Below are 14,428 nucleotides of genomic sequence, written 5' to 3' on the forward strand. Positions count from 1 at the left end.
AGCCCTAGAGTTGCTTTTTCCTTAGAGTTGATTACAGCGATTTTGAGACAAGAGAGTCTATTTTATTACCCCTCAGCCAGCCTGAGTGGGAGCTGCTGACCTGCTTTGTATGGACTGGCTGGCAGAGACAGGAACTGTGGGTCTTCATCGGTTGTCAGGCACCATTTACAGATTAACCTCTGCTCTCTTCCTATGACATTATTTTGTAGGCATGTTGACAAGCTGCTTTGATAATAAGGAGTGGGTGTGTATTAACTGGGAAAACGCTTTGGCTCACCTTCACTTATTGTATGAGCCAATTAGGCAGCTGCCTCCCTGTTGTTGTAACTGGAATCTGGGTGAATAAAGCCGGTGGTTAACTATAGATGGCAGCAGCTTTCTAATGCTGTTATTATGTGTGCATGTTGTTCAGTTTCTCCAAAGCGGAGGTGATGCTTCATTCAGACCTCAGCTTCTATTCTTCTTTGTTTAGCTGAAGCTTTTTTAGCTTAAGCTTTCATAGGAAAAAACCTAGCTACCTCGACAAGTCATTACTACTTGGAGAATATTCCATCTGCAGAACAGGATGTGTTCTAATTGTCACACTCCTTGATATTTATTAATTTGTAACTTATACCTATTTCCAGAACTACATTGTTTAAGAAGATTTCTGGCTTGGCCTGATTTCTGGCTGCCTTCTCTGCTGTGCCCTCACATGTTTTCTTGAACTCGATAGAGACGTATAGCTTCCTACACCAGCATTATACTAGTGTTGCATTCTCTGTAATCATCCCTTGAACTGCCTTGCTGTGGCAGAGCAGCATCCTCCAAACTGCAATCGGCAGGCCCTTGGGGACCCACGTGCTACTTCAGGGGGTGGGAGGTTTGCTAAAAGCAACTAAGAAAAATCAATTGTCTGTGGACTTAAGCTTGCTTATAGGGTTTTGCACCCTCCCTGGAAAATGCCTTCAGGGGTCTGTAAATTGCAAAAGGCTGAAAAACACTGAGGAATATACTGTAAAGAAGAACAAATCTGTGCACTAGGAATCACCATTAAATCTGTCAGTATTAATGCTATAAATAGGAACATTTTGGACAGTGAAGCACAAGCACTTCTCTTAACTGTGCTGTAATACGTTGGTTTGTGAGAGTTGTGGCAAATGTGGTGATAGATGTTCTGCTGAAACAGAAAAAACATGCATCTCTCTCAAATCCCTTGAATTGAGAACCAAATTAACTTCCAGTTTTATTTGCTAGATCAAAACTTTGCACTTGTCCTCACACGTGATCTTTCTTATGCTTGCTGTAGGCTGCTTCTCAGTCTGGTGGGCAAGATTCCCCAAGCAGTGTGGCACTGATAGCAAAACAGGGACTGCAGCAGGACATTTCAGATCTCGTACCTGAAGCTACCTGAAGGCATTTTGAGAAAACTAAATGATGGTTTGTCAAAAGAGGATGGTTTGCACTTGTGCCGGTTTTAGCTGGCATAGAGTTAATTTTCTTCACAGTAGCTGGTATGGGGCTGTGTTTTGGATATGTGCTGGAAACAGTGTTGGTAACACAGGGATGGTTTAGTTACTGCTGAGCAGTGCTTACACAGAGCCAAGGCCTTTTCTGCTTCTCATATCACCCCACCAGCGAGGAGGCTGGGGGGGCACAAGAAGCTGGGAGGGGACACAGCCAGGACAGCTGACCCCAACTGACCAAAGGGATATTCCAGACCATAGGATGTCATGCTCAGCATATAAAGCTGGGGGAAGAAGGAGGAAGGGGGGGAGATGGTCAGAGCGATGGCGTTTGTCTTCCCGAGTAACTGTTAGGCGTGATGGAGCCCTGCTTTCCTGGAGATGGTTGAACACCTGCCTGCCCATGGGAAGTGCTGAATGAATTCCTTGTTTTGCTTTGCTTGCGTGCGCGGCTTCTGCTTTATCTATTACACTGTCTTTATCTCAACCCCTGAGTTTTCTCACTTTTACCTTTCTGATTCTCTCCCCCATGTCACCAGGGGGGAGTGAGTGAGGGGCTGTGCGGGGCTTAGTTGCCAGCTGGGGTTAAACCACGACAGTCCTTTTTGGCACCCAATGTGGGGCCTCTTCAGCGCACGTCACCTCCTCCTCTGGTGACATTCCCAAATCTTTGCCTTCTGACCAGTATGTGATAACTTCTAAAATTCCTGGGCGACTGGGGTTTCCTATTTAAGCCTGTTGTATGATCAGTGCAGCCCACTTACTCCACGTGGCATCAGTTGCATGGTGTGTAGGGGAGACCCTCCCTTTGAACATCCAGCCCAGCACTGGCAGTCGGGGTGCTAATAGGAGCTGTGTTTCAGTACCAACCACTTCCAAGGCAGCTCAAACTCCTTCATACGCTGCCGATATCTCTCTTTCAGTGGGAGTATAGCAAGCCTTGGATCTTCGATATCCCTGACTCCAAAATCGTAGGGGTTGGCCTTGGGTCCCCCCGGGTGCTTTCTGCCAGAGACTCCAGGTAGGGCCATTCTCCCTGGCTGTGGTATAGAGCACGTTTTTAACATCTTGTCCTGCCCGACTGGCCCAAGGGCTACTGCATAAATGATCTCCCGCTTAATTTGTTCAAAGACTTGTCGTTGCCCAGGGCCCCATTTAAAATCATTCTTCTTCTGAGTCACTTGATAGAGAGGGCTTACAATCAAACTGTAATTTGGATTACCGCCACAGTGGCTGTGTGGTGCTTAGTTGCTGGCTGGGGTTAAACCACAATAGCACTATGGAAACTTTCATGGGAAGAGCATCCTGTTTCCAGGAAAGAATTTCAAGTACAATTCGAGAAGCTCCTTTCCATGTTCAGTACTGTCACTTGACAGGTAAGAAATCAGACTTCAGCTGCTTCTTCTCCCTGAATTAAGACCAGGGCTTGAACTTCATTTTTCCCATACTAGGTGAGAGTTCTGGCCGATGACTTGGCAGCTCTTACATGGGGGCTTTCTTGCTCGGTCCCTCTTGGAGAAAAGTCTGAAAAGCCTCTTGGTTTCATGCAGAGAGGGAACAGGAGAATGTATGAAATCCTGGAGTGGCATGGGATGAAGAAACCATTGCCACTCACTTGTAGACATGACACGTGTTGCCCTCTGGATGTCTGTTGACTTCTATACGTTTTCCTTCAGTATTCTGGCAGGTGAACATATGCTTGTTCTGCACAGTGCGTAGGTGAATTTCCCCATAAGGACCTTAGTGTTAAATGTAGTTGCACAGCTTTTAATATGCAGGATAACTGGTTAAAGCTAGTTTAGCTGTCATCTCTGCATAGTACCAATTAGAGTACTGAGAAATTAAATCAAACCGTTCTTGTACAGCTGAGAGGGTAATGCTTCCCTTTCATAGAGTCATAGAATGGTTTGGGTCGGAAGGGACCATAAAGATCATCTAGTTCCAAGCCCCCTGCCATGGGCAGGGACACCTTCCACCAGACCAGGTTGCTCAAAGCCCCATCCAACCTGGCCTTGAACACTGCCAGGGATGGGGCATCCACAACTTCTCTGGGCAACCTCTTCAGTGTCTCACCACCCTCACAGTGAAGAGCTTCTTCCTTACGTCTAGTCTAAATCTACCCTCTAATTCCAAGGGGCTGGGTCTTTCCTTGAGTCCCCAGTGATACTTTACTATCCCTTTCCATCTCATAACGGTCCTTTCACCCCCAGTGTTACACATCCTAACTTCATCCTGCAGTCAATTAAAACAGAAAAGTACTTGGTTTCCCAGGAGTTCAGCGTGTTCATGCAAAAGCGCGTTAGCATTAGTCCATGAATCAAACTGTCAGGTGGTAGATGTGTCTCTCTTGCCCTTATGCATGTATAAACTCTGCAGTTTTCCACCGACCAGGAAAAAGCAGCAGCATGTCTGACCCATGATACTTCCAGTTGCTGCTGTTGCCTAATGAAATGCTTCAAACCTAGAGGGATAATGTTTTGGTTTGTAGTCCAGGCTCAGAAGGTGGTGGTTGTGAATGAGACTGAGCTCATAAGCTAATACTTTTGTCTACTGGTAGAAATTACAGAGCCCCAACACTCCTCGTGGGTTTTTTTTTGCAGTCATCGCTCCCTCTTTCTGTTTGTTTGTTATATACTTTTGAGTGGAGACTGTAGTGGGACAGCAGATGAATGTAACCATTAAATTTTGCTGGAAATGATGAAATGAAAGTGCATATTATATTCATACCTGCTGCATCATTTTCCCGCCTTTACCTTCCGGCCCATCACATTCCAGTCTATTTCAGAGATTTAGATGCATTTATGTCAGATCACCCATCCCAGAATACAATCTACATCCAATTATCAACCCTTAGGGATACATTAGATGTAACTATTATATCTTCTTCTGTCAATAAAATTATAATCACGGAATTCACAAATGTCCTACTTTGGTTTCTAAAAGCATCACGGAAAAGAATGAGATTAAATGAAGGGGCTGTTATGCTGCATCTTACACATGCTTATATGCAGAAGATTGCCAAAATCTCGAGCTGAGGTATGTATCTCCTCTTTCTGTCTGCTGCTGACAAATACTCAGCCCTGAACAAGCAAGTACCTGCATAAGATCTGACAAAATTAGACGCAAAGATGAATTAGGCTTTTCCTTCATTTGTTCATGTGCCGTGTCCAGGAGAGTCACAAGTGCCTTGAGTGACTTGTAGAGGTTCAGTCAGGACTGTCACGTACAGATTTTACAGGCCTGTCGACACAGAAATACTCAATTAAGTGAAACCAAGTTAATGAAAGAGTTGAATTTCAGATATATTAGAGCTCACTAAACCCCTTCAACACTCTCCTCAAGAAATAAATTGCTCTGAGTTCTCATTAGCTTGCTCAGACCCCTTTTACTTCTGACTGAAAACATCTGTATAGGGGTTCTTTAGTTAATGCACCTTAAACTTACACCTGTACTTAATTTGGCTTAACTTGCCTAAGTTTCCCTTAATTGCAGATATACCCTAAGTGAAACAAGCCATATTAGCTCAGCAGAGTTTGGAGAGCAGTAGTCACTCTTTATGAGATAAAAGTCCTGTTCTCCCATTCAGGCAGGCATGGTTAGTTACCTGTGCTCATGAAACAATCATCACTGATGGTAAAGAAAGAATTTCATGTCCTTAAGAAAACTGCATAGCACTTGAAATTAAAGGAGTAAGGGGAAAGGGAGAATTTATTCTGTGTGCAGATTATTCTGTAACAGTCTGCTCCAATGTGTTTTTGCACCTTCATTTAAACTTTCTGGTATCGACTAATGTCAGAGATAGAAGAGAATGTTAGACAATCTCTCACTGATTCAGGAACACAGGAATTTCCATACTCTGAGGTAAGCCTCTGTGGCACAGCTGCAGGCAGGGCTAACAGCACCTCTTTCAGCCAGTGCATAAAACAGAATTTCATTTTCTAATACTTCTAACCCAAACTATCAACAGCCAAAAATACTCATTTGAAATACTGGTATCTGGCAATTTCTATTTTAATTATCAGTTTTTAAGCTGGAGCTCTTACCTGACTGCCAAGGAAATGGGAAGAGGAGGATATCCTAAACTGCAGAAATACCTGAAGGCCTGACTTGGTTAAGGATTTGGTGATCACTACCAGTAAAGGGAAGATACATGGTCTGAGCTTTAAAAAAACAAAAAAGCAACCAAACACAAGGTTCTGTTTCCCTGGAAAGTAATTAAGGTTTGGACACCCTCCCACCCTCTAAGAGGAAAGCTTTCTTGTCCATGTATCAACAGCTCATACCTTGCCACAGTTGAAAGGAGGTGGCTAACAGTTGCTCTACTGTGTAATATCCAGGAGAAATGTTTACCTAGATTCAGAAACATACTAGGATATCAGTGGGATTTGTGCAGTAGCTTGCATATAGGCTGTATGGAAGAGATGGGATTTTAGGAGGGATCAGGAGCATAAATCTGGTGGTTAATGTTTTAGGAGCATAGAATTTAATAGGTAGTCAGATTTTCAATTCAGTTCTCCCATGGGATTATATTCACCAGAAATTTTGCTGAGAGATACCATGGTGAGCATCTGTAAAACTCAGACATGTATTTGATACAATCAACAAACTTGCAAGGATTGAACGGTACTAAGTTTCTTCCCTGTTTGTTACACCTTAACGGGTTTGTTATCAGTAAACCAGGTACAGGTTAGACCTGGACAAAGGAAGTTTTAAAATGAGAAGACGTCCATCTCCTTTTTCCAAATTGCCCTGTTGCTGTACACCATTGCCATATTGAGGTGGAGGAGATATCACTATCAAAAACTGTGTGCGTATCCTTCCAGTCATCACCGTTACACTCTTTCAAGGTACTGCTATTTCTAAAATGACCAGCATTTCTGTAAGATGAAGATTAGTTGTGTCTTTACTTAAAACTTCCTTCCAGAAATTGCTTTCCCTGGTCTGTACATGCATACATGTCTGCGCACTGGTATATTATATAAAATAACTGGCTGCTTTGGAAGGGTACTCTTTTTTACCCTTTTTCCTTTCTGTGACTCTAATTTACAGTGTCCTATGGGCTGTTTGTGCTTGAGTAGATGACTGCAATGTAATTTCAGGAAGAAAAGAAATGAGACTTGGAAGCAGCAAAGCAGATCCGGTTGCAGGAGGATGGGTAGCAAAGGCAACGTGCTGAAAAAATGCTCTCCTGCATTCCGCCTTTGGAGGGCTATATAATTTATAACTGTTCTCTGCAAAGTGTCTGAGGCAGTGCCAGGTGGTGGGGAGTTAAATTAACCCCTGTGGCGTGTAGTTATCGGCAGAGGCCAGACCTGTGGATCGATACTTCAGTGCAGTGAGTCACCATATCAACTGGGGAAAGTGAATCTGTAAGCTCCTTATTTCTCCATTCTTTTAATCGCAGGGCTGTGTCTGGCTGTGATGAAGATGGAGCAGACGCAAATGTCTGATGCTTGAAGCTCTTTGATTTCTGAGTTGATGGTGTGAAGCCAATGAAAAGCTCTGAGAGACTCAGAGAACTGATAGTGTATTGCCTTTTCCCAAGCACCCTCAGTCCCCGTTCTCCTTTTCCTTCCCTCCTTCCCCACAGATCTGGTTACGCTCAGTAGCTGCATGGTCTGTGCTTTGCTTGACCGACACAGATAATTTCTAGCATCACTAGTTAAGCCTATTTTTTATTATTATTAATAATATAGGCTGTTTTAGTCTCGCTTAAATGGATTAGCCTTGCTCCTGCCTGCTTTCTGATTGTTTTTGCTGCTGGGGGTTCACTCTTCTGATGAGAGTTCTTGCAGATAGAGTTATTGCCAAGCTGGTCCATCACTGAGGCATACCTAATATGGATCAGACTGGGAGCCAGTGTAACTGGGTTTTCAGAGAGCTACCGCACCAGGAGAACGTGTCTCACTCCAGGAATAAGAATTTTCGTTGTAGCTATGGAAGATACTTGCACAGCTGCCGAGTCAGCCGCCTCCGTTCACGTGCCCTCAAACCTTGTGGGTGCACCCATTTTCTACATGCAACCCCCTGAATTCGTGCCTGTTGACAGCTGAGTCTTCATGCTTCCCTGAAGACCGTGTGTGTCTTCCAAATCTGTTACCACCCCCTCCACCTCCCTCTTAAAAATAAAATAAAATAAATCAGTTACATTCTTCCCTGTTAATTTTTTTTAAACCCAGAGTTACTCATTAATTGCCCATGTAGAGTGCACTGGTAAATCAAGTAACATGTTGTTCTTTCCTAGCTGCACCCACTCTCTAGAGGATTGAAAGATTGGCATCTGTAGCCATCACCTAACAAAAATAAACAGGATCAAACAACTGCAATGAGTTTCTTATAAAGCGAAGTGTAACATGCCCATCAAAACCACTCCCTTTCCTTCCCCTCACAATAAGTGAATTATTTTTGCCTTTTGAACAATGACAGGGGTCACTGGCCTTAAAGCTAGTTGTCCCTCAGCTGAGACTTGAAGCAGTTACAAGATAAGCTAGCCTTTTAGTTGAACAGTGGTAGCTGTGGATGGGCACATTGGGTGATTGGTTTCCGTGATTAACGAAGGCTGAATTTACAGTGGCTTCTCAGCTTAACAGCTGAGCTTCTGGCTATTGTTCTCAATCTTCTCCTATCCCTCAGCTTATGTTCTCTCTTCTAACCTTGCTTTCTAGTTCAGTTCCTGTCCTTGTTCTGTATCCAGTTGCAGACATTGATCCTAACCACTGGGCGTGACTGTTCATGCCTTGGTCTCTTTCTCTTAAAAAATCATCTGAGCCAGGACTGAGCTTTCTGGGTTTCCTATTGCTTCATTCTCAACCCATTGTCATCCTCTTCCAGCCGCGGAGAGTAAATACATATGTGCAGATTTCTGCATCACTGTTCCTAGCGTAGCCGGGACATTCCTGCATAACAATGGAAGGTATTATTTATCTCAGCGTGCTGACCGCGTTGTCCAACTTGGTTGTCCCCATCCATCTTCTCCCCAGCTTTTTGCACCTGGTCAAATTTTTATCTCTCAGCTCTCTTCCTTTTTATTCATATACGAAGGCACATTTTAATACTTACTTAATTCAGGACAAACAAAAAATTACTCTTATGCTGAAACAAGAATGTCTAGAGAGGGATTTTCACCCCTTAGTTTTATTGGGAAAAACACTAGACAAGTACATGTGGGGTTTAGATATTTTGATTGGAAAATGTCTGTATGAGCTTGAACAGAAATAACCGGGTTTAATTCTTGTAACTTTTACTTCAGTGCAAGTTTGTTTATGGTCCCAAGACACTGGGTGAGGCTCATCTGAAAGACTCTCAGGGTGAGTTTGTGGGTCTTTGAGCTCTGATGACAACACCATGCTTCATCTCAGCCATAACAGAAAAGTAACTGTGATCATAAGAATTGTGTCAGCCACAGGCGAAGGGCTAATGTTGCAGCAGAACTGCATTAAAGATGTTTTCTTTGGCTCACTCCCACTTGAGGAGGGATTGCAAACAAGCCACCGCAAGGAAGCCAATGCACAAACAGGTAGACAGTAGCTGATACTGTCTGGATTCTGCAGATGGGAAGTTAGTGGCTTTACCGCCGTACTTCTAACTTGGCATTCTTTATGCTTTGTGCATCAGCACAAAGATTCTTGCAGAGGAGGAGTGACTGAGATTGAAGAGGTATCGATATGAAATAATGGGGAGCAGAATCAGGTGCAGAAAAGAGGGAAGAAGGATCAGTGTTCCCTTTCTTCATCCCAGCATGATTTGTGTTTGGAGGACTGTCAGGAGGCTTGTGAATGAGTTTTCCACAGACCGACTCCAACTGGCTAGGTGAGGTCACTGCGCTTTTGAAATATTTGAGGTAGCGGTTTTAAACAAGTGGCTGCCTCAACACAAACAGGAATAAAGCAATCTTGTATAGTCTTGGTCATACAGTGATCACTTTGTTCTGCCTTCACTGCTCACAGTGAAATGACTTGGCTTGTTAAATTGGAGACTTCACATCCCTTCGTGGTCATCTACCCCCGTCTGAAGTCTGCCTGAGTCTGCACTGCAGATGCTCTGTGCTTCTGCTCTTCCAGAACTGTATTTATGTTTTCAGTTCTTGGAGTGAAAGTATCGAAGCTGTGGTGAAAACAAATAGCTGGAATCAGAAAAATCTTTTGATTTAACCCTGACCCTGCCAGCACGTGATCCAATACAAGTGACTGAGGGGAAGCTCCCTGCATCCCAGTTGATGCAGAAGGAGCCAGCAGCTGGGAAGCTTGCTGAAACCGGATGCCTTGTGGTAGCAGTGCCATGGTTACTGTTGTGTGCTGAAAGGAGTTTTAATTGGGGTGTATTTTTTCCCTTCTGAAAGAAGGTGACTAGCCAGGGACAGATTACACATAGATTTAGTTCTTGTGTTCTCAAATGTTTCTCTGTAATTGTTGTTTGGCTTTTTTCTTTATAAAAGTTTAATAGGAAGTCACTGAGTTTGGGTTAAGGCTGAATTACGCATTTCTTGGCAGTCCTGGTTTTCATTATTGACCAGAGAATTTTAAAAGATACATTGCCCACATCTGTGAGGATCCCTCAGAAGTGTATCTTGACTAAATTGGCCACGGTATTTTTTTTTTTTTTCATGCTGGATTTAGGATCATCTTTTGTTTGTGCGCATTGTATATAAGCCTAAGTGCTGGAGGGTTGGAAACAGACAAGATTGAATGGGTCAATTGTATGAATTGGCAAACACAAGATTTCCTCCTTCACACACTATGCTTCTCTGTTAAATGTTCTGCTATAACAAAGAAAGATGAAATGTTTGGTCTGTGTGGTGTACGAAGGCTTTCTCAGAGGCTAAGCACTTCACATAAGTAAATAAAGCAGAAGTTTCAAGTACAGACCTTACTTGTGAAGCAGAATGACGCTACACACGCATCTAACACAAGCCTGCAAAAGCAAGGAAACGAAAAGCTGAGTCCTTCTTAGGTGGTTAAATAGTAGCTTTGCAATAGCGGCTCAGAGCCCTTTGCCATCACGGTACTCGTGGTGGATTATACTGGAGGTGGGGTACAGTCACTGAGTCCAACTGCTTCAAAACAGGTTTGGGGTTTTTTGCTTTCTTTCTAACAGGAGCACAAAGGACAAAACCCTATGTTGTATCAACTCTTTCACGCAAAGAAGAATTGCCTGAAAGTTTCAAATGTTGCTCTCATTTTGCTCTCTTTCCTATCACTCCCTTCCTGCTTCATATTTGATTTGCAGAGTCAGTCAGATCCATTGCTTCCCCCCAGGAACTACTAGTATCTTTCTGTAGTGCAGAGGTGAGCTGCTTGGGCAAGGGGAAACCTGTGGCCCCAGCTCTGCAGACCCATTTCTTTCTGTCAGCAAGCTCCAAGAGGAGGGCATTAGTCATACTTCTGCCAGAAATACATGCTTTTTCCCTTGGGGACCTTGCCCTGAATCACCAGAACAGCTCCATATTGCCCTAGACCTGCCTCAGAAGGACACCACCACACTTTGGAGCAAGGCCACAGTCTCGCTGACTGTGTGGGAGCCAAGTTTCCCACTGCAGAAGCATAGCTGCCTCTCAAGAGGAACATAGCAGCTGTTTTATGACAACACTATTCAACAAAACTACTTTTGCTAATGGTGAAGGGTTGCGTTTCAGCATAGTATTAGTATTTCTTCCCAAACATGAAATGTAAGTGCAGTCTATATATCTCCTGGGTACTGATGAGAGAATAACTCACATGGACTAACTTTCTGCACTGAAGAACACTGGCAATGGGCTGTGAAATGAAGGCGGTTTTGGGGTTGTGCAGCTCGAAGTAATGTATTTCATAGTAGGATGCGTAGTGTCTCAGAGTTGCACAGCATTGCATGGACCAAAGGTATATTCATGGACACGTTGTGGACAGCATCATACCATCCACATTGTGCACTGTTCTGTCATCCCACCTGCAAATAAGCTTTTTTAGCCTTCGTGGCTTTGAGTATCTGGTAGTTTGAGATGACTTATCTGCAGTTGGCGTTGTTTTGTTGGCAGCCTACATCAGGCATCTTGTCAGAGAGCAGCTGTTCTTCTCTCCCCTCCGCATCATATCCCAACCCACTTGCATGTCAACTGCAGTGTACTGTTGTCTTATCAGTCATCTTGGAGAAGGGGTGGTTTGAATTATTTTTACCAGGAGCATTGTGCCTGCTACAGTTTTCAGTGAGAAAAATGTTCATAATTCCCTCATAGATGGAAAAAGGTAATGCCTTCTCCCTTGTGATGTCCAGTAGCAGCGAGACACTTTAGGCTGTATTTTCTTACCCTTCCACCTCAGAGGATTTGCTGAGTTGTGTAAAAGGACAAGGTGATCACCATGTGCCCGCATTGTTCTCCTCTGACTGTGTTTCCATTCCTCGTGTTCTCCTAAGGACTGAATTTGCACGCAGTTCAGCATGCATGTTATTTCCTGCTTCCCGCAGATGTGAGCCCAGCAGAATAATATGTATGACCCAAGTGTCTGGATACCCTGGTAACAGGACTTATGGGTGAGTTGTATGCTGGATGTCCCAAAATCTCACTATTTCACGTATCTGATCCGGTAATTTGTGAAATGCCCGTGACTCCTGAGTCTGAGAGATGTGAGCTTTACGAGGTGCTAGTGTTCACCAGAGAATAGCTTACAAAAGGATGAGAGCTTTCGCTGAGAGAAAACATTGGAAAAGGAGTATGTGCAGTATATTATCATGCTCAGTAGGAACACAGATTTTCTGGAAATTTGAGCTAAGTAGAGCTAGAAGTCAGTTGTGTTAACTCATCCAAACAGGGTTATGACACCTGGTTGGGGATCTTATGACAAGCTGAGCCACGTGGATTTTTTTAACTTGTCACAAGAATCAGGACTTACACTTTAATAAATAACTTGCCAATGGCTTGATTTTGATTAAAGGTGTTTCTTTTGCCATCGAGGTCAGCAGGGGCTAGGAACAAAAATGGAGGGACTTGGAGCAGTAGATTGAGGCGAACATAACATAGGTAGGTGGTGTGCCGCATTTAGAAATCAGGGTATGCTTCAGTCGCAGACCGCAGCAGTCCCTCTATTGCCAGTTCTAGGCTTCTCTTGAACATACTGCCAGATAATCAGTTAATGCCAGCAGAGAGCTTAGAGCCTGACTTGAGGGCTGACTGTTGTGATGAGGCTGGTATGCATCATGCTGTCTGCTGGTATGAAGACATTACGGTGTAGAGCAGAGTGATCCCAATTACTCCTCCTCCCTTAATGCCCTACTTCTGAAACGAAAGGCTGCTGCTCTAACCCACAGTTCACTCTGATTCTTCTCCATGTGGATTTCAGGGCATTCACATATAATTGTAACGTAAGGTTTTGTCTCATGCCAGCCACCTGCATTATCCTGCTCTTGTGAGTGTCACCAGTGAAAACCACCGGTTGGACCATAATCTACACAAAACCTTAGCAGGCAGTGGCACTTCTGCCGCTCTGTTCAGGCAAGCCCAGGCAGCATACAGGCAGGAATGTCATCTGCCATCAGCATCTTCACCCTTGTTTCTTGTGATGCTGTTGATCATGGTGCTGCACAGCAACAATGAAAATCTCAGGAAAAGCAGAAGGTTTTAGACAAGTTTTCAGCACAATGATAGAGGTTTGGTTTAGCTGGTGTTCAAATGGCTTGTCCCCCTTCCCTTGCATCTCAAGAGTTTCCTTGCTTTGTAATATAAGACAGCTGAAGTTAATCCCCAGGGTTTGGGGGCTTTTTCTTTACCCTGGCAACCTTGTGAGGAAAGATTATTCAGAAATATTACCCAGTGGCTGTTGTTTAGTAGAAACTATAACGGTTGGTGATGGTAATAGCATTGGTTTGAAACTAGCAGGGATACTCAGGTCTAGCATATGGACATCTAGAATCTATGGAGTGATGGAGCTGAGGAGCCATGAGATGTTCAAGTAGCTTTTGAGTTGAGGGCTCGGAGTTCACGTTTTGCAGCATCAAGCTGTCTTGGAATTTGGCTGCAGTAAGCAGTTAGTGCTTCAACAGAGAAATTTCCAGCTAATGTTTTTTCCTGCATTTGCTGGGCAGACTGCACTGAGTCAGCTCAGCCTGGTCCCCACTGTGCAGCGGCTGCAGCCAGTCTCACTCCATCACTTTTAATGAAACTGAGTCTCTGTGGTTTTCACTAATTTACTCACACGCAAGAGAAAAGAGGAAGTATTTTCCTGTCTCTCTCCGATAATGAATGAGATATGAAAGAGCTTCATGGCCAGTAAGCACCCTGGAGGGACTTGAGTTTGTCAAAACGTGCGAGGCGTCTTCATCAAAGTAACAAAATGATTTTCTTTCCCCTTACTCTATGAAGTGAAAATTCACACGACAACAACCAGAAACGTGCCCAGTTCTGCTTAGACAATGGAATTGACTTTGAAAAAGTGAACGTGTGGCAAAACTGATAACATCTTTTACATCAGTATTTTTCAGAGGTGTGTCATGCAATAATAAATGGTTGCCTGAGGCATACTTTAACGTGGGGCTTTTGCTGTAGTCTAGCTTGGTGTCTGCACTGTGAACCCCTGCTTGCACAATATAGTATGTTGCTCTCGGAGCACAGGGTGGGCAATAAACATGTTTCCTTCAAGCGTTGTGTCGAATTTTGTTTACCAAGAATTCCCATTTCTGTTTGCTGCCCTCCTCAAATGTACTTTGTATACATCAGAAGGACAGAGATAAGAGTTTACAGAAGATTAAACAGGCGCAAACACATTAGACACTAAGGGATGCAAATTGTTAAACAAAAATATTAAAGTCCACTTTAGATGTCTTCAGGGCTTTTCAGTACCCAAGCTTAATAAAATTAACCAACTATTGCAACTTAGCTCCTGTGCTTAGCATTGCTTTCAGAAGTAATCAATAGGAAATCCAGCCTTATATAGTATGGTTTTGGGGTACAAAGTGTAGGTTCCGCTCTGGAGAACAACTCCCCAGGAATATTGTCAGCTGTGCAATTTCAGCAAGGT

The 14,428-nt window shown here is 43.6% G+C and overlaps 1 protein-coding gene across 5 annotated transcripts in view; it reads left to right on the top strand.

Moving 5' to 3' along the window:
• LOC115334815 (transmembrane protein 263-like) overlaps nt 1-14,428 on the top strand; it is a 246,604-nt gene that overhangs the window by 169,077 nt on the left and 63,099 nt on the right. The window lies entirely within an intron of this gene.

Source organism: Aquila chrysaetos, chromosome 2 (genome assembly GCF_900496995.4).
Source record: "Aquila chrysaetos chrysaetos chromosome 2, bAquChr1.4, whole genome shotgun sequence".
NCBI lineage: Eukaryota > Metazoa > Chordata > Aves > Accipitriformes > Accipitridae > Aquila > Aquila chrysaetos.